Source organism: Panulirus ornatus, chromosome 54, assembly GCF_036320965.1.
Source record: "Panulirus ornatus isolate Po-2019 chromosome 54, ASM3632096v1, whole genome shotgun sequence".
NCBI lineage: Eukaryota > Metazoa > Arthropoda > Malacostraca > Decapoda > Palinuridae > Panulirus > Panulirus ornatus.
This window is the reverse complement of record NC_092277.1, coordinates 6,715,397-6,734,887: the sequence shown is the minus strand read 5'-3', so window position 1 is coordinate 6,734,887 and position 19,491 is coordinate 6,715,397. Positions and strand designations below refer to the sequence as shown.

Sequence of the window (19,491 nt, the reverse complement as noted above, 5' to 3'; positions counted from 1 at the left end):
ATTATATTAGACCACACTAGTAGCATTTACTTCAATTACAAGAATAATCTTGATTTCACAGATATCAAGGTGGACATCTGCTAGATATCCCATTGACAAAGGCAATGGAAGGAGCCACTTGGAACAAACACAGACACACCAGGATCATTAACAGGTTTTTCACGTATTGAAATATATATTAGATTTTTAAATCTTTCTTTCTTTTCTTTCATACTATTTGCCATTTCCCGCCTCAGCGAGGTAGCGTTAAGAACAGAGGACTGGGCCTCTGAGGAAACATCCTCACCCGGCCCCCTTCTCTGTTCCTTTGGAAAATTAAAGAAAAAATGAGGGGAAGATTTCCAGCCCCCCGCTCCCTTCCCTTTTAGTCGCCTTCTACGACACTCAGGGAGTACGTGGGAAGTATTCTTTCTCCCTTTGTCCCCTTTATTTATCTTATTATACTGGGGATAGGGGAGAAAGAATACTTCCCACGCAATCCTCACGTGTCGTAGAAGGTGACTAAAGGGGAAGGGAGCGGGGGGCCAGAAACCCTCCCCTCCTTGTATTTTAACTTTCTAAAAGGGGAAACAGAAGAAGGAGTCACGCGAGGAGTGCTCATCCTCCTTGAAGGCTCAGACTGGGGTGTCTAAATGTGTGTGGATGTAACCAAGATGAGAAAAAAGGAGAGATAGGTAGTATGTTAGAGGAAAGGAACCTGGATGTTTTGGCTCTGAGTGAAACGAAGCTAAAGGGTAAAAGTGGTTTGGAAATGTCTTGGGAGTAAAGTCAGCGGTTAGTGAGAGGACAAGAGCAAGGGAAGGAGTAGCACTACTCCTGAATCAGGAGTTGTGGGAGTATGTGATAGAGTGTAAGAAAGTAAATTCTAGATTGATATGGGTAAAATTGAAAGTTGATGGAGAGAGATGGGTGATTATTGGTGCATATGCACCTGGGCATGAGAAAAAAGATCATGAGAGGCAAGCGTTCTGGGAGCAGCTGAATGAGTGTGTTAGTGGTTTTGATGCACAAGACCGGGTTATAGTGATGGGTGATTTGAATGCAAAGGTGAGTAATGTGGCAGTTGAGGGAATAATTGGCATACATGGAGTGTTCAGTGTTGTAAATGGAAATGGTGAAGAGCTTGTAGATTTATGTGCAGAAAAAGGACTGGTGATTGGGAATACCTGGTTTAAAAAGCGAGATATACATAAGTATACGTATGTAAGTAAGAGAGATGGCCAGAGAGGGTTATTGGATTACGTGTTAATTGATAGATGCATGAAAGAGAGACTTTTGGATGTTAATGTGCTGAGAGGTGCAACTGGAGGGATGTCTGATCATTATCTTGTGTAGGCGAAGGTGAAGATTTGTAGGGGTTTTCAGAAAAGAAGAGAGAATGTTGGGGTGAAGAGAGTGGTGAGAGTAAGTGAGCTTGGGAAGGAGACTTGTGTGAGGAAGTACCAGGAGAGACTGAGTACAGAATGGAAAAAGGTGAGAACAAAGGAGGTAAGGGAAGTGGGGGAGGAATGGGATGTATTTAGGGAAGCAGTGATGGCTTGCGCAAAAGATGCTTGTGGTATGAGAAGCGTGGGAGGTGGGTTGATTAGAAAAGGTAGTGAGTGGTGGAATGAAGAAGTAAGATTATTAGTGAAAGATAAGAGAGAGGCATTTGAATAATTTTTGCAGGGAAAAAGTGCAAATAAGGGGGAGAGGTATAAAAGAAAGAGGCAGGAGGTCAAGAGAAAGGTGCAAGAGGTGAAAAAGAGGGCAAATGAGAGTTGGGGTGAGAGAGTATCATTAAATTTCAGGGAGAATAAAAAGATGTTTTGGAAGGAGGTAAATAAAGTGCGTAAGACGAGGGAGCAAATGGGAACTTTGGTGAAGGGGGCTCATGGGGAGGTGATAACAAGTAGTGGTGATGTGAGGAGATGGAGTGAGTATTTTGAAGGTTTGTTGAATGTGTTTGATGATAGAGTGGCAGATATAGGGTGTTTTGGTCGAGGTGGTGTGTAAAGCGAGAGGGTTGGGGAAAATGATTTGGTAAATAGAGAAGAGGTAGTAAAAGCTTTACGGAAGATGAAAGCCAGCAAAGCAGCAGGTTTGGATGGTATTGCAGTGGAATTTATTAAAAAATGGGGTGACTGTATTGTTGACTGGTTGGTAAGGTTACTTAATGTATGTATGATTCATGGTGAAGTGCCTGAGGATTGGCAGAATGCTTGCATAGTGCCATTGTACAAAGGCAAAGGGGATAAGAGTGAGTGCTCAAATTACAGAGGTATAAGTCTGTTGAGTATTCCTGGTAAATTATATGGGAGGGTATTGATTGAGAGGGTGAAGGCATGTACAGAGCATCAGATTGGGGAAGAGCAGTGTGGTTTCAGAAGTGGTAGAGGATGTGTGGATCAGGTGTTTGCTTTGAAGAATGTATGTAAGAAATACTTAGAAAAACAAATGGATTTGTATATAGCATTTATGGATCTGGAGAAGGCATATGATAGAGTTGATAGAGATGCTCTGTGGAAGGTTTTAAGAATATATGGTGTGGGAGGCAAGTTGTTAGAAGCAGTGAAAAGTTTTTATCGAGGATGTAAGGCATGTGTACGTGTAGGAAGAGAGGAAAGTGATTGGTTCTCAGTGAATGTAGGTTTGCGGCAGGGGTGTGTGATGTCTCCATGGTTGTTTAATTTGCTTATGGATGGGGTTGTTAGGGAGGTGAATGCAAGAGTTTTGGAAAGAGGGGCAAGTATGAAGTCTGTTGTGGATGAGAGAGCTTGGGAAGTGAGTCAGTTGTTGTTCGCTGATGATACAGCGCTGGTGGCTGATTTATGTAAGAAACTGCAGAAGCTGGTGACTGAGTTTGGTAAAGTGTGTGAAAGAAGAAAGTTAAGAGTAAATGTGAATAAGAGCAAGGTTATTAGGTACAGTAGAGTTGAGGGTCAAGTCAATTGGGAGGTAAGTTTGAATGGAGAAAAACTGGAGGAAGTAAAGTGTTTTAGATATCTGGGAGTGGATCTGGCAGCGGATGGAACCATGGAAGCGGAAGTGGATCATAGGGTGGGGGAGGGGGCGAAAATTCTGGGAGCCTTGAAGAATGTTTGGAAGTTGAGAACATTATCTCGGAAAGCAAAAATGGGTATGTTTGAAGGAATAGTGGTTCCAACAATGTTGTATGGTTGCGAGGCATGGGCTATGGATAGAGTTGTGTGCAGGAGGGTGGATGTGCTGAAAATGAGATGTTTGAGGACAATATGTGGTGTGAGGTGGTTTGATCGAGTAAGTAATGTAAGGGTGAGAGAGATGTGTGGAAATAAAAAGAGTGTGGTTGAGAGAGCAGAAGAGGGTGTTTTGAAGTGGTTTGGTCACATGGAGAGAATGAGTGGGGAAAGATTGACCAAGAGGATATATGTGTCAGAGGTGGAGGGAACGAGGAGAAGTGGGAGACCAAATTGGAGGTGGAAAGATGGAGTGAGATAGATTTTGAGTGATCGGGGCCTGAACACGCAGGAGGGTGAAAGGCGTGCAAGGAATAGAGTGAATTGGAACGATGTGGTATACCGGGGTCGACGTGCTGTCAATGGATTGAACCAGGGCATGTGAAGCGTCTGGGGTAAACCTTGGAAACTGTGTGGGGCCTGGATGTGGAAAGGGAGTTGTGGTTTCGGTGCATTATTACATGACAGCTAGAGACTGAGTGTGAACGAATGGGGCCTTTGGTGTCTTTCCTGGCGCTACCTCACACACATGAGGGGAGAGGGGGTTGTTATTCCATGTGTGGCGGGGTGGCGATGGGAACAAATAAAGGCAGAGAGTATGAATTATGTACATGTGTATATATGTATATGTCTGTGAATATATATGTGTACATTGAGATGTATAGGTATGTATATTTGCGTGTGTGGACGTGTATGTATATACATGTGTATGTGGGCGGGTTGGGCCATTCTTTCTTCTGTTTCCTTGCGCTGCCTCGCTAACGTGGGAGACAGCGACAAAGCAAAATATAATAATATATATATACTTTTTTGCTGCCTCCTGCATCAGTGAGGAAGCGTAAGATTTTTAAATATAATGTTGAATTCTTTTTGGCTCATATATTAGCTTACCAGCACTGGAAATTGTTAGCACTTTTCTTATTTTGGGGAGTGTAACTGTGACAAGTCAAATGGATTCTAGATTAACAGTATTTACATAATAACTTGAAACAGGAGATTTGTTGCCTTTGCTCTACAAGAAAACAATATCAGTTTAAAGACCTTAATTGATAAAAGCTCTATATGATATCATCGATTTCATTTGTTAACATGAATTATGATTTCATGTTTGAAAAAAGTAACTGGTAAAAAGCAAATGGAAGAATATCACAGATACAAGATCAGTGGGAAGTGGTGTGTTACTAACTGTGGTAAAGCTTTTTCATTATCAGGGGCACCATTAGACCCACAAAAGGTATTCTCAATGAATGAAATTATACTGGTTTCTGTAGGTGAGATGATAGTAAATACCTTGTTGAAATTAGCTTATTACGCTGTCTTAATTTTGGATTTTGTTTGTTTTATTCAGTTATTAATGATACAAAATGTAGTCTTACAATATTTATTTTATCATATTTACATGAGGATCATGTAATGTAGTTTTATGCCAATATATATCTGTGATCATAGAAATGTGATACATAAAATGTCTCTTGGTTTCTGACAGTAATTCTTCATGTATTGCTTGTATTGTGCACTTTATAGACAGATGCCTCATTCATCTGTATTTTATAGCTGTCCTACAAAAGGATTTTAACTCATTTGCTTTTTGAATTAATCCATTGCCTTAAAAATGAATACCTATATTTTACCTTTTTTGACCGTTTGAAACATCACAGTCTCTGTTCATATAGTCTTTGCATGATTTACACACCAGGGATACAATCCTTCAAACTTTCTGACTTTTATTATTATTATATTTTGCTTTGTCGCTGTCTCCTGCATTAGCAAGTTAGTGGAAGGAAACAGACGAAAGAATGGCCCAACCCACCCACATACAGTTGTATATACATACACGTCCACACACACAAATATACATTCCTATACATCTCAAAGGACACATATATATATATATTTCTTTTCTGTTATACTATTCGCCATTTCCCGCGTTAGCGAGGTAGCGTTAGGAACAGAGGACTGGGCCTTTTTTGGAATATCCTCACCTGGCCCCTTCTGTTCCTTCTTTTGGAAAATTTAAAAAAAAAAGAGAGGGGAGGATTTCCAGCCCCCCGCTCCCTCCCCTTTTAGTCGCCTTCTACAACACACAGGGAATACGTGGGAAGTATTCTTAATCCCCTATCCCCAGGGATAACATATATATATATATATATATATATATATATATATATATATATATATATATATATACGTGTAGGAAGAGAGGAAAGTGATTGGTTCTCAGTGAATGTAGGTTTGCGGCAGGGGTGTGTGATGTCTCCATGGTTGTTTAATTTGTTTATGGATGGGGTTGTAAGGGAGGTAAATGCAAGAGTCCTGGAAAGAGGGGCAAGTATGAAGTCTGTTGGGGATGAGAGAGCTTGGGAAGTGAGTCAGTTGTTGTTCGCTGATGATACAGCGCTGGTGGCTGATTCATGTGAGAAACTGCAGAAGCTGGTGACTGAGTTTGGTAAAGTGTGTGGAAGAAGAAAGTTGAGAGTAAATGTGAATAAGAGCAAGGTTATTAGGTACAGTAGGGGTGAGGGTCAAGTCAATTGGGAGGTGAGTTTGAATGGAGAAAAACTGGAGGAAGTGAAGTGTTTTAGATATCTGGGAGTGGATCTGTCAGCGGATGGAACCATGGAAGCGGAAGTGGATCATAGGGTGGGGGAGGGGGCGAAAATTTTGGGAGCCTTGAAAAATGTGTGGAAGTCGAGAACATTATCTCGGAAAGCAAAAATGGGTATGTTTGAGGGAATAGTGGTTCCAACAATGTTGTATGGTTGCGAGGCGTGGGCTATGGATAGAGATGTGCGCAGGAGGATGGATGTGCTGGAAATGAGATGTTTGAGGACAATGTGTGGTGTGAGGTGGTTTGATCGAGTAAGTAACGTAAGGGTAAGAGAGATGTGTGGAAATAAAAAGAGCGTGGTTGAGAGAGCAGAAGAGGGTGTTTTGAAATGGTTTGGGCACATGGAGAGAATGAGTGAGGAGAGATTGACCAAGAGGATATATGTGTCGGAGGTGGAGGGAACGAGGAGAAGAGGGAGACCAAATTGGAGGTGGAAAGATGGAGTGAAAAAGATTTTGTGTGATCGGGGCCTGAACATGCAGGAGGGTGAAAGGAGGGCAAGAAATAGAGTGAATTGGAGTCATGTGGTATACAGGGGTTGACGTGCTGTCAGTGGATTGAAGCAAGGCATGTGAAGCGTCTGGGGTAAACCATGGAAAGCTGTGTAGGTATGTATATTTGCGTGTGTGGACGTGTGTATGTACATGTGTATGGGGGGGGGGGGTTGGGCCATTTCTTTCGTCTGTTTCCTTGCGCTACCTCGCAAACGCGGGAGACAGCGACAAAGTATAAAAAAAAAAAAAAAAAAAAAAAAAAAATATATATATATATATAGTATGATTGGGGAAGAGCAGTGTGGTTTCAGAAGTGGTAGAGGATGTGTGGATCAGGTGTTTGCTTTGAAGAATGTATGTGAGAAATACTTAGAAAAGCAAATGGATTTGTATGTAGCATTTATGGATCTGGAGAAGGCATATGATAGAGTTGATAGAGATGCTCTGTGGAAGGTATTAAGAATATATGGTGTGGGAGGAAAGTTGTTAGAAGCAGTGAAAAGTTTTTATCGAGGATGTAAGGCATGTGTACGTGTAGGAAGAGAGGAAAGTGATTGGTTCTCAGTGAATGTAGGTTTGCGGCAGGGGTGTGTGATGTCTCCATGGTTGTTTAATTTGTTTATGGATGGGGTTGTTAGGGAGGTAAATGCAAGAGTTTTGGAAAGAGGGGCAAGTATGAAGTCTGTTGGGGATGAGAGAGCTTGGGAAGTGAGTCAGTTGTTGTTCGCTGATGATACAGCGCTGGTGGCTGATTCATGTGAGAAACTGCAGAAGCTGGTGACTGAGTTTGGTAAAGTGTGTGGAAGAAGAAAGTTAAGAGTAAATGTGAATAAGAGCAAGGTTATTAGGTACAGTAGGGTTGAGGGTCAAGTCAATTGGGAGGTGAGTTTGAATGGAGAAAAACTGGAGGAAGTGAAGTGTTTTAGATATCTGGGAGTGGATCTGGCAGCGGATGGAACCATGGAAGCGGAAGTGGATCATAGGGTTGGGGAGGGGGCGAAAATTCTGGGGGCCTTGAAGAATGTGTGGAAGTCGAGAACATTATCTCGGAAAGCAAAAATGGGTATGTTTGAAGGAATAGTGGTTCCAACAATGTTGTATGGTTGCGAGGCGTGGGCTATGGATAGAGTTGTGCGCAGGAGGATGGATGTGCTGGAAATGAGATGTTTGAGGACAATGTGTGGTGTGAGGTGGTTTGATCGAGTGAGTAACGTAGGGGTAAGAGAGATGTGTGGAAATAAAAAGAGCGTGGTTGAGAGAGCAGAAGAGGGTGTTTTGAAGTGGTTTGGGCACATGGAGAGAATGAGTGAGGAAAGATTGACCAAGAGGATATATGTGTCGGAGGTGGAGGGAACGAGGAGAAGAGGGAGACCAAATTGGAGGTGGAAAGATGGAGTGAAAAAGATTTTGTGTGATCGGGGCCTGAACATGCAGGAGGGTGAAAGGAGGGCAAGGAATAGAGTGAATTGGAGCGATGTGGTATACCGGGGTTGACGTGCTGTCAGTGGATTGAATCAAGGCATGTGAAGCGTCTGGGGTAAACCATGGAAAGCTGTGTAGGTATGTATATTTGCGTGTGTGGACGTATGTATGTACATGTGTATGGGGGGGGGTTGGGCCATTTCTTTCGTCTGTTTCCTTGCGCTACCTCGCAAACGCGGGAGACAGCGACAAAGTATAATAAAAATAAAATATAAAAATATATAGTATGAAGTCTGTTGTGGATGAGAGAGCTTGGGAAGTGAGTCAGTTGTTGTTCGCTGATGATACAGCGCTGGTGGCTGATTCATGTGAGAAACTGCAGAAGCTGGTGACTGATTTTGGTAAAGTGTGTGAAAAAAGAAAGTTAAGAGTAAATGTGAATAAGAGCAAGGTTAATAGGTACAGTAGGGTTGAGGGTCAAGTCAATTGGGAGGTAAGTTTGAATGGAGAAAAACTGGAGGAAGTAGTGTTTTAGATATCTGGGAGTGGATCTGGCAGCGGATGGAACCATGGCAGCGGAAGTGGATCATAGGATGGGGGAGGGGGCGAAAATCCTGGGAGCCTTGAAGAATGTGTGGAAGTCGAGAACATTATCTCGGAAAGCAAAAATGGGTATGTTTGAAGGAATAGTGGTTCCAACAATGTTGTATGGTTGCGAGGCGTGGGCTATGGATAGAGTTGTGCGCAGGAGGGTGGTAAGCAAAAATAGGTATGTTTGAAGGAATAGTGGTTCCAACAATGTTGTATGGTTGCGAGGCATGGGCTATGGATAGAGTTGTGTGCAGGAGGGTGGATGTGCTGGAAATGAGATGTTTGAGGACAATATGTGGTGTGAGGTGGTTTGATCGAGTAAGTAATGTAAGGGTGAGAGAGATGTGTGGAAATAAAAAGAGTGTGGTTGAGAGAGCAGAAGAGGGTGTTTTGAAATGGTTTGGTCACATGAAGAGAATGAGTGGGGAAAGATTGACCAAGAGGATATATGTGTCAGAGGTGGAGGGAACGAGGAGAAGTGGGAGACCAAATTGGAGGTGGAAAGATGGAGTGAAAAAGATTTTGAGTGATCGGGGCCTGAACATGCAGGAGGGTGAAAGGTGTGCAAGGAATAGAGTGAATTGGAACGATGTGGTATACCGGGGTCGACGTGCTGTCAGTGGATTGAACCAGGGCATGTGAAGCGTCTGGGGTAAACCATGGAAAGTGTGTGGGGCCTGGATGTGGAAAGGGAGCTGTGGTTTCGGTGCATTATTACATGAGAGCTAGAGACTGAGTGTGAACGAATGGGGCCTTTGGTGACTTTCCTAGCGCTACCTCGCTGACATGAGGGGGGAGGGGGTTGTTATTCCATGTGTGGCGGGGTGGCGATGGGAACAAATAAAGGCAGACAGTATGAATTATGTACATGTGTATATATGTATATGTCCATGTGTGTATATATATACACACACAGACACATACATATATACCCATTCACACAATTTACACTGTCTGCCTTTATTCATTCCCATCGCCACCTTGCCACACATGGAATACATATTTTTTTTTTTTTTTTTTTTGCTTTGTCGCTGTCTCCCGCGTTTGCGAGGTAGCGCAAGGAAACAGACGAAAGAAATGGCCCAACCCACCCCCATACACATGTATATACATACGTCCACACACGCAAATATACATACCTACACAGCTTTCCATGGTTTACCCCAGATGCTTCACATGCCCTGATTCAGTCCACTGACAGCACGTCAACCCCGGTATACCACATCGCTCCAATTCACTCTATTCCTTGCCCTCCTTTCACCCTCCTGCATGTTCAGGCCCCGATCACACAAAATCTTCTTCACTCCATCTTTCCACCTCCAATTTGGTCTCCCTCTTCTCCTCGTTCCCTCCACCTCCGACACATATATCCTCTTGGTCAATCTTTCCTCACTCATTCTCTCCATGTGCCCAAACCATTTCAAAACACCCTCTTCTGCTCTCTCAACCACGCTCTTTTTATTTCCACACATCTCTCTTACCCTTACGTTACTTACTCGATCAAACCACCTCACACCACACATTGTCCTCAAACATCTCACTTCCAGCACATCCATCCTCCTGCGCACCACTCTATCCATAGCCCACGCCTCGCAACCATACAACATTGTTGGAACCACTATTCCTTCAAACATACCCATTTTTGCTTTCCGAGATAATGTTCTCGACTTCCACACATTCTTCAAGGCTCCCAGAATTTTCGCCCCCTCCCCCACCCTATGATCCACTTCCGCTTCCATGGTTCCATCCGCTGCCAGATCCACTCCCAGATATCTAAAACACTTCACTTCCTCCAGTTTTTCTCCATTCAAACTCACCTCCCAATTGACTTGACCCTCAACCCTACTGTACCTAATAACCTTGCTCTTATTCACATTTACTCTTAACTTTCTTCTTTCACACACTTTACCAAACTCAGTCACCAGCTTCTGCAGTTTCTCACATGAATCAGCCACCAGCGCTGTATCATCAGCGAACAACAACTGGCTCACTTCCCAAGCTCTCTCATCCCCAACAGACTTCATACTTGCCCCTCTTTCCAAAACTCTTGCATTCACCTCCCTAACAACCCCATCCATAAACAAATTAAACAACCATGGAGACATCACACACCCCTGCCGCAAACCTACATTCACTGAGAACCAATCACTTTCCTCTCTTCCTACACGTACACATGCCTTACATCCTCGATAAAAACTTTTCACTGCTTCTAACAACTTGCCTCCCACACCATATATTCTTAATACCTTCCACAGAGCATCTCTATCAACTCTATCATATGCCTTCTCCAGATCCATAAATGCTACATACAAATCCATTTGCTTTTCTAAGTATTTCTCACATACATTCTTCAAAGCAAACACCTGATCCACACATCCTCTACCGCTTCTGAAACCACACTGCTCTTCCCCAATCTGATGCTCTGTACATGCCTTCACCCTCTCAATCAATACCCTCCCATATAATTTACCAGGAATACTCAACAAACTTATACCTCTGTAATTTGAGCACTCACTCTTATCCCCTTTGCCTTTGTACAATGGCACTATGCACGCATTCTGCCAATCCTCAGGCACCTCACCATGAGTCATACATACATTAAATAACCTTACCAACCAGTCAGCAATACAGTCACCCGCTTTTTTAATAAATTCCACTGCAATACCATCCAAACCTGCTGCCTTGCCGGCTTTCATCTTCTGCAAAGCTTTTACTACCTCTTCTCTGTTTACCAAATCATTTTCCCTAACCCTCTCACTTTGCACACCACCTCGACCAAAACACCCTATATCTGCCACTCTATCATCAAACACATTCAACAAACCTTCAAAATACTCACTCCATCTCCTTCTCACATCACAACTACTTGTTATCACCTCCCCATTTGCGCCCTTCACTGAAGGGGAGCGGGGGGCCAGAAATCCTCCCCTCCTTGTACTTTTTTAACTTTCTAAAATGGGAAACAGAAGAATGAGTCACGCGAGGAGTGCTCATCCTCCTCGAAGGCACAGATTGGGGTGCCTAAATGTGTGTGGATGTAACCAAGATGTGAAAAAAGGAGAGATAGGTAGCATGTTTGAGGAAAGGAACCTGGATGTTTTGGCTCTGAGTGAAACGAAGCTCAAGGGTAAAGGGGAAGAGTGGTTTGGGAAGGTCTTGGGAGTAAAGTCAGGGGTTAGTGAGAAGACAAGAGCAAGGGAAGGAGTAGCAATACTCCTGAAACAGGAGTTGTGGGAGTATGTAATAGAATGTAAGAAAGTAAATTCTCAATTAATATGGGTAAAACTGAAAGTTGATGGAGAGAGATGGGTGATTATTGGTGCATATGCACCTGGGCATGAGAAGAAAGATCATGAGAGGCAAGTGTTTTGGGAGCAGCTGAATGAGTGTGTTAGTGGTTTTGATGCACGAGACCGGGTTATAGTGATGGGTGATTTGAATGCAAAGGTGAGTAATGTGGCAGTTGAGGGAATAATTGGTATACATGGGGTGTTCAGTGTTGTAAATGGAAATGGTGAAGAGCTTGTAAATTTATGTGCTGAAAAAGGACTGATGATTGGGAATACCTGGTTTAAAAAGCGAGATATACATAAGTATACTTATGTAAGTAGGAGAGATGGCCAGAGAGCGTTATTGGATTACGTGTTAATTGACAGGCGCGCGAAAGAGAGACTTTTGGATGTTAATGTGCTGAGAGGTGCAACTGGAGGGATGTCTGATCATTATCTTGTGGAGGCTAAGGTGAAGATTTGTATGGGTTTTCAGAAAAGAAGAGTGAATGTTGGGGTAAAGAGGGTGGTGAGAGTAAGTGAGCTTGGGAAGGAGACTTGTGTGAGGAAGTACCAGGAGAGACTGAGTACAGAATGGAAAAAGGCGAGAACAATGGAAGTAAGGGGAGTGGGGGAGGAATGGGATGTATTTAGGGAATCAGTGATGGATTGCACAAAAGATGCTTGTGGCATGAGAAGAGTGGGAGATGGGTTGATTAGAAAGGGTAGTGAGTGGTGGGATGAAGAAGTAAGAGTATTAGTGAAAGAGAAGAGAGAGGCATTTGGACGATTTCTGCAGGGAAAAAATGCAATTGAGTGGGAGATGTATAAAAGAAAGAGACAGGAGGTCAAGAGAAAGGTGCAAGAGGTGAAAAAAAGGGCAAATGAGAGTTGGGGTGAGAGAGTATCATTAAATTTTAGGGAGAATAAAAAGATGTTCTGGAAGGAGGTAAATAAAGTGCGTAAGACAAGGGAGCAAATGGGAATATATATATATATATATATATATATATATATATATATATATATATATATATATATATATATATATATATATATATATATATATATATATTTATATATATATTTCTTCTTTCTTTCAAACTATTCGCCATTTCCCGCATGAGCGAGGTAGCGTTAAGAACAGAGGACTGGACCTTTGAGGGAATACCCTCACCTGGCCCAATTCTCTGTTCCTTCTTTTGGGGAAAAAAAAAAAAAAGATATATATATATATATATATATATATATATATAATATATATAAATATATATATATATATATATATATATATGTGTTGTATTGTTGCGAGGCATGGGCTATGGATAGAGTTGTGCGCAGGAGGATGGATGTGCTGGAAATGAGATGTTTGAGGACAATGTGTGATGTGAGGTGGTTTGATCGAGTAAGTAATGTAAGGGTAAGAGCGATGTGTGGAAATAAAAAGAGCGTGGTTGAGAGAGCAGAAGAGGGTGTTTTGAAATGGTTTGGGCACATGGAGAGAATGAGTGAGGAAAGATTGACCAATAGGATATATGTGTCGGAGGTGGAGGGAAAGAGGAGAAGTGGGAGACCAAATTGGAGGTGGAAAGATGGAGTGAAAAAGATTATGTGTGATCAGGGCCTGAACATGTAGGAGGGTGAAAGGAGGACAAGAAATAGAATGAATTGGATCGATGTGGTATATCGGGGTTGACGTGCTGTCAGTGGATTGAATCAGGGCATGTGAAGCGTCTGGGGTAAACCATGGAAAGTTGTGTGGGGCCTGGATGTGGAAAGGGAGCTGTGGTTTCGAGCATTATTGCGTGGCAGCTAGAGACTGAGTGTGAACGAATGGGGCCTTTGTTGTCTTTTCCTAGTGCTACCTCGCACACATGAGGGGGGAGGGGGAAGGTATTCCATGTGTGGCGAGGTGGCGATGGGAGTGAATGGGGGCAGACAGTGTGAATTGTGTGCATGGGTATATATGTATGTGTCTGTGTATGTACATATATGTGTACATTGAGATGTATAGGTATGTATATTTGCGTGTGTGGACATGTGTGTGTATACATTGTGTATGGGGGTGGGTTGGGCCATTTCTTTCGTCTGTTTCTATGCGCTACCTCGCAAGCGCGGGAGACGGCGACAAAGCAAAATAAATAAAATAGAATATATATTTATCCCTGGGGATAGGGAAGAAAGAATACTTCCCACGTATTCCCTGCGTGTCATAGAAGGCGACTAAAAGGGAAGGGGGGGGGGCTGGAAATCCTCCTCTCTCATTTTTTTTGTAATTTTCCAAAAGAAGGAACAGAGAAGGGGGCCAGGTGAGGATATTCCCTCAAAGGCCCAGTCCTCTGTTCTTAACGCTACCTCGCTAATGCGGGAAATGGCGAACAGTATGAAAGAAAAGAAAGAATATATATATATATATATATATATATATATATATATATATATATATATATATATATATTTTTTTTTTTTTTATACTTTGTCGCTGTCTCCCGCGTTTGCGAGGTAGCGCAAGGAAACAGACGAAAGAAATGGCCCAACCCCCCCCATACACATGTATATACATACGTCCACACACGCAAATATACATACCTACACAGCTTTCCATGGTTTACCCCAGACGCTTCACATGCCTTGATTCAATCCACTGACAGCACGTCAACCCCGGTATACCACATCGCTCCAATTCACTCTATTCCTTGCCCTCCTTTCACCCTCCTGCATGTTCAGGCCCCGATCACACAAAATCTTTTTCACTCCATCTTTCCACCTCCAATTTGGTCTCCCTCTTCTCCTTGCTCCCTCCACCTCCGACACATATATCCTCTTGGTCAATCTTTCCTCACTCATCCTCTCCATGTGCCCAAACCACTTCAAAACACCCTCTTCTGCTCTCTCAACCACGCTCTTTTTATTTCCACACATCTCTCTTACCCTTACGTTACTCACTCGATCAAACCACCTCACACCACACATTGTCCTCAAACATCTCATTTCCAGCACATCCATCCTCCTGCGCACAACTCTATCCATAGCCCACGCCTCGCAACCATACAACATTGTTGGAACCACTATTCCTTCAAACATACCCATTTTTGCTTTCCGAGATAATGTTCTCGACTTCCACACATTCTTCAAGGCTCCCAGAATTTTCGCCCCCTCCCCCACCCTATGATCCACTTCCGCTTCCATGGTTCCATCCGCTGCCAGATCCACTCCCAAATATCTAAAACACTTCACTTCCTCCAGTTTTTCTCCATTCAAACTCACCTCCCAATTGACTTGACCCTCAACCCTACTGTACCTAATAACCTTGCTCTTATTCACATTTACTCTTAACTTTCTTCTTTCACACACTTTACCAAACTCAGTCACCAGCTTCTGCAGTTTCTCACATGAATCAGCCACCAGCGCTGTATCATCAGCGAACAACAACTGACTCACTTCCCAAGCTCTCTCATCCCCAACAGACTTCATACTTGCCCCTCTTTCCAAAACTCTTGCATTTACCTCCCTAACAACCCCATCCATAAACAAATTAAACAACCATGGAGACATCACACACCCCTGCCGCAAACCTACATTCACTGAGAACCAATCACTTTCCTCTCTTCCTACACGTACACATGCCTTACATCCTCGATAAAAACTTTTCACTGCTTCTAACAACTTTCCTCCCACACCATATATTCTTAATACCTTCCACAGAGCATCTCTATCAACTCTATCATATGCCTTCTCCAGATCCATAAATGCTACATACAAATCCATTTGCTTTTCTAAGTATTTCTCACATACATTCTTCAAAGCAAACACCTGATCCACACATCCTCTACCACTTCTGAAACCACACTGCTCTTCCCCAATCTGATGCTCTGTACATGCCTTCACCCTCTCAATCAATACCCTCCCATATAATTTACCAGGAATACTCAACAAACTTATACCTCTGTAATTTGAGCATTCACTCTTATCCCCTTTGCCTTTGTACAATGGCACTATGCACGCATTCCGCCAATCCTCAGGCACCTCACCATGAGTCATACATACATTAAATAACCTTACCAACCAGTCAACAATACAGTCACCCCCTTTTTTAATAAATTCCACTGCAATACCATCCAAACCTGCTGCCTTGCCGGCTTTCATCTTCCGCAAAGCTTTCACTACCTCTTCTCTGTTTACCAAATCATTTTCCCTAACCCTCTCACTTTGCACACCACCTCGACCAAAACACCCTATATCTGCCACTCTATCATCAAACACATTCAACAAACCTTCAAAATACTCACTCCATCTCCTTCTCACATCACCACTACTTGTTATCACCTCCCCATTTGCGCCCTTCACTGAAGTTCCCATTTGCTCCCTTGTCTTACGCACTTTATTTACCTCCTTCCAGAACATCTTTTTATTCTCCCTAAAATTTAATGATACTCTCTCACCCCAACTCTCATTTGCCCTTTTTTTCACCTCTTGCACCTTTCTCTTGACCTCCTGTCTCTTTCTTTTATACATCTCCCACTCAATTGCAATATATATATATATATATATATATTTTTTTTTTTTCTGTCTCCCGCGTTTGCGAGGTAGCGCAAGGAAACAGACGAAAGTAATGGCCCAACCCACCCCCATACACATGCCTTGATTCAATCCACTGACAGCACGTCAACCCCGGTATACCACATCGCTCCAATTCACTCTATTCTTTGCCCTCCTTTCACCCTCCTGCATGTTCAGGCCCCGATCACACAAAATCTTTTTCACTCCATCTTTCCACCTCCAATTTGGTCTCCCTCTTCTCCTCGTTCCCTCCACCTCCGACACATATATCCTCTTGGTCAATCTTTCCTCACTCATTCTCTCCATGTGACCAAACCATTTCAAAACACCCTCTTCTGCTCTCTCAACCACGCTCTTTGTATTTCCACACATCTCTCTTACCCTTACGTTACTTACTCGATCAAACCACCTCACACCACACATTGTCCTCAAACATCTCATTTCCAGCACATCCATCCTCCTGCGCACAACTCTATCCATAGTCCACGCCTCGCAACCATACAACATTGTTGGAACCACTATTCCTTCAAACATACCCATTTTTGCTTTCCGAGATAATGTTCTCGACTTCCACACATTCTTCAAGGCTCCCAGAATTTTCGCCCCCTCCCCCACCCTATGATCCACTTCCGCTTCCATGGTTCCATCCGCTGCCAGATCCACTCCCAGATATCTAAAACACTTCACTTCCTCCAGTTTTTCTCCATTCAAACTCACCTCCCAATTGAATTGACCCTCAACCCTACTGTACCTAATAACCTTGCTCTTATTCACATTTACTCTTAACTTTCTTCTTTCACACACTTTACCAAACTCAGTCACCAGCTTCTGCAGTTTCTCACATGAATCAGCCACCAGCGCTGTATCATCAGCGAACAACAACTGACTCACTTCCCAAGCTCTCTCATCCCCAACAGACTTCATACTTGCCCCTCTTTCCAAAACTCTTGCATTCACCTCCCTAACAACCCCATCCATAAACAAATTAAACAACCATGGAGACATCACACACCCCTGCCGCAAACCTACATTCACTGAGAACCAATCACTTTTCTCTCTTCCTACACGTACACATGCCTTACATCCTCGATAAAAACTTTTCACTGCTTCTAACAACTTGCCTCCCACACCATATATTCTTAATACCTTCCACAGAGCATCTCTATCAACTCTATCATATGCCTTCTCCAGATCCATAAATGCTACATACAAATCCATTTGCTTTTCTAAGTATTTCTCACATACATTCTTCAAAGCAAACACCTGATCCACACATCCTCTACCACTTCTGAAACCACACTGCTCTTCCCCAATCTGATGCTCTGTACATGCCTTCACCCTCTCAATCAATACCCTCCCATATAATTTGCCAGGAATACTCAACAAACTTATACCTCTGTAATTTGAGCACTCACTCTTATCCCCTTTGCCTTTGTACAATGGCACTATGCACGCATTCCGCCAATCCTCAGGCACCTCACCATGAGTCATACATACATTAAATAACCTTACCAACCAGTCAACAATACAGTCACCCCCTTTTTTAATAAATTCCACTGCAATACCATCCAAACCTGCTGCCTTGCCGGCTTTCATCTTCCGCAAAGCTTTTACTTTCTTTCTTTCTTTTAAACTATTCGCCATTTCCCGCGTTAGCGAGGTAGCGTTAAGAACAGAGGACTGGGCCTTTTTTGGAATATCCTCACCTGGCCCCCTCTGTTCCTTCTTTTGGAAAATTTAAAAAAAAACGAGAGGGGAGGATTTCCAGCCCCCCGCTCCCTCCCCTTTTAGTCGCCTTCTACGACACGCAGGGAATACGTGGGAAGTATTCTTAATCCCCTATCCCCAGGGATAAGCTTTTACTATTTATATATATATTTATATATATATTTATATATATATATATATATATATATACACACACACAGACATATACATGTATACACTTGTACATAATTCATACTGTCTGCCTTTATTCATTCCAATCACCATCCCGCCACACATGAAATAACAACCCCCTTCCCCCCCGCATGTGCACGAGGTAGCACTAGGAAAAGACAACAAAGGCCATATTCATTCACACTCAGTCTCTAGCTGTCATGTATACTGCACTAAAACCACAGCTCCCTTTCCACATCCAGGCCCCACAGAACTTCCCATGGTTTACCGCAGACGCTTCACACGCCCTGGCTCTATCCATTGACAGCACGCTGACCACAGTATACCACATCGTTCCAATTCACTCTGTTCCTTGCACACCATTCACCCTCCTGCATGTTGAGGCCCCGATCACTCAAAATCTTTTTCACTCCATCATTCCACCTTCAATTTGGTCTCCCACTTCTCCTTGTTCCCTCCACCTCTGACACATATATCCTCTTGGTCAATCTTTCCTCACTCATTCTCTCCATGTGATCAAACCATTTCAAAACACCCTCTTCTGCTTTCTCAACCACACTTTTTATTACCACACATCTCTCTTACCTTATTATTACTCGATCAAACCACCTCACACCACATATTGTCCTCAAACATCTCATTTCCAGCACATCCACCCTCCTCCACACATCTCTATCTATAGCCCACACCTCGCAACCATATAACATTGTTGGAACCATTATTCCTTCAAAGATACCCATTTTTGCTTTCTGAGATAATGTTCTCGACTTCCACACATTCTTCAACGCTCCCAGAACTTTCACCCCCTCCCCCACCCTATGATTCACTTCCGCTTCCATGGTTCCATCCGCTGCCAAATCCACTCCCAGATATCTAAAACACTTCACTTCCTCCAGCTTTTCTCCATTCAAACTTACCTCCCAATTGAGTTGTCCCTCAACCCTACTGTACCTAATAACCTTTCTCGTATTCACATTTACTCTCAGCTTTTTTCTTTCCCACACTACCAAATTCTATCCTTTTCTTTAGTAAAGCAAGGGTAGTGTCTGATGACTTACATTGATTTTTTTAATCTACATTTTAAGACAATATATGTTTTATCATCGTGCATCAAAACCGCTAACACACTCATTTAGCTGCTCCCAAAACACTTGCCTCTCATGATCTTTCTTCTCAGGTGCATATGCACCAATAATCACCCACCTCTCTCCATCAACTTTCAATTTTACCCATATTAATCGAGAATTTACTTTCTTACATTCTATCACATACTCCCACAACTCCTGTTTCAGGAGTATTGCTACTCCTTCCCTTGCTCTTGTCCTCTCACTAACCCCTGACTTCACTCCCCAGACATTTCCAAACCACTCTTCCCCTTTACCCTTGAGCTTCGTTTCACTCAGAGCCAAAACATCCAGGTTCCTTTCCTCAAACATACTACCTATCTCTCC

General features: G+C 42.9%; 1 long non-coding RNA gene across 1 annotated transcript in view; it reads left to right on the top strand.

The window, feature by feature from the left end:
- The first annotated feature begins 58 nt into the window (after positions 1 to 58).
- The window catches only part of LOC139765370 (uncharacterized), a 101,519-nt gene continuing 82,086 nt past the window's right edge, over positions 59 to 19,491 (top strand). Inside the window, exon 1 of the long non-coding RNA XR_011716657.1 lies at positions 59 to 154. This is a non-coding gene — a long non-coding RNA (uncharacterized lncRNA). The remainder of the gene's footprint in view (positions 155 to 19,491) is intronic.